Below are 2,187 nucleotides of genomic sequence, written 5' to 3'. Positions count from 1 at the left end.
TCAGCTTCCGGTTTCTACCGAGAAAATAAGAGCGCGTCATAACGGCTACTTCCGCCTACACTTCAAAGTAAAAGACGGTCCTGCCGAAGACAAGTTTCATTTTTTTATTTTTATTTAATCCCTAAACAACTTTAAACGTAAAGAAACCTTCAATAAATACGAATAAAGAATAAATGTATATATATTATTAAGCACCGTCCAATCACCATCCTGTCTCTTTGCCCTTTTTCCTTTCCAGGTCGCTGGAGCTGGTCTCTGTCTCCTGCATTCACTGGGACAGGTGGGGACACGTGGACAGTCCATCGCAGAGACACATGGAGACAAACGAGACAAACAACCTTTATCTGTCATATGCACACAACGTCACCATGAAATGAAATGTTCAGGATGAAAAGAACGATTTGAGTCAGTAAAAACAAACAAACAAACAAGAAATGCTGAACATGCAACAAGGGTACAACATAAAGTGCAAAAAGTGAAAAAGAAATCTAACAGTTACAAGGTCCAAAATGAATATAGTAAACAACAACATGGTAGAATATGATTATGCACGCAGGATGAATGAGTGTAAATAAATATTTCACAGGTAGTAATATAAACTTAAATGCACATGATATGTACTGAAACATGGAAGTTTTTGATTAGTGGGAGGAAAAACATGTAAACTCAACTCAGAAAGACCAGGAGGAGAACCTGTGACCTTCTTACTGAGAGGCAACAGCTCTAATCACTGTTCCACCGTGATGACATGCAGCTTGAGTTATCTATCACTTCAGGGGGAGGTCAAAGGTCAGCTAAGAGTCAGTTTCCACAGGAAGTCAGGCGCACACAGAAACCTTCCATCAATTAAAATATTGGGTTTAATGTCTCACTCGCACACACACGCACGCACGCACACACAGGTTTGTTTTGCTATCTTTATGGGGCATCTGCATTGACTTCTATTCATGTTTCATTCATTTCCATAGCCTAACCCTGACCTTTACCCTAAACCTGACCCCGACCCACCAACGGGACCGCGTTTTATGTTGGTCCTCACAATGTAGTATAAGTTGGAAAAATGGGCCTTACAAAGCAGCATAAACAAGGACACACACACATCTGAATTCTACATTCTCCTTGTAATCCAGCTGTTTTTGTTACTTTTCTTTTTTAGCCATCCTAATAGTTTAAAAAAAAAATCTGTTTGCCTTTTTACAACTGTCTATTGTCGCTGTTGTCCATTGTTGTCATGATTCTTTGTTAAACCAGGTCTCTGTTGTAAAAGAGTCCTCGAGGCTCAACGGGACTAACCTGAATAAATAAAGGTTGAAAGAATGAAACAATCGAAACAGAGACAAGGAAACATCTGGTTTAATGTTTTCATGCAAAACAGGGGGTTCCCAACAGGGTGAGTGTGCGTGTGTGTGGGTGTCCTTGTTTTTGCTACTTTGTGAGGCCCATTTTTCCAACTTATACTACATTGTGAGGACCAACTGCTCCTTATGGGGCCCAAAGCCCGGGCCCCATAAGAAGAAGTCCCGTTGGTGGGTTAGGGGCTAGGTTTAGGACTAAGGTGTGAATTGAGGATGTGTTAGGTTTAGGGTTAGGTATGTACTGGTAATGGTTAGGTTATGGATAAAGGTCATGGTTAGGCTATAGAAATGAATGAAAAATGAATGGAAGTCAATGCAAAGGCCCCATAAAGATAGCAAAACAAACCTGTATGTGTGTGTGAGTGAGTGAGAGAGAGAGAATACCTGGCATTGTTTCAGTTCTGAGGTATTTTCTTGTTGTGGTGAAGAAGAGGAGGAAATAAACACATGAACAACATCAAAGTTTGCAGCGTCATCTCGTCAGTTGCTGAGTCATCCTTCCTGCCTGTGGGAACAAAGCTTGAACGAATTATAACAATCAAAATTAAACAGAACGTGTTTGTTCCTCTGAGTTTCTCGTCTTCTGCTGCCAGTTTGGTTGATTTGTTTGGGTTTGTGTGTTTGTTTATTTGTCTTGTTTACTCTGTGTTGTTGTGTTGTTTACCTCGAGGCTGCTGTGCAGAAAGCTCAGGGCTGAAGGAAAGAAAGAGCAGTGGAACTAGAAGAGTGATGAAGATGAAGCAGCAGAACCTGAACCATGCCGTCACCTGGTGGACAAACAGCCAACTTACTCTAAATCAAGTCAACTTTATTTATAGAGCACATTGAAATC

The sequence above is a fragment of the Nematolebias whitei genome, chromosome 17 (genome assembly GCF_014905685.2).
Source record: "Nematolebias whitei isolate Nwh7 chromosome 17, NemWhi1, whole genome shotgun sequence".
Taxonomy (NCBI): Eukaryota; Metazoa; Chordata; class Actinopteri; order Cyprinodontiformes; family Rivulidae; genus Nematolebias; species Nematolebias whitei.
This window is presented reverse-complemented; position numbering follows the sequence as displayed.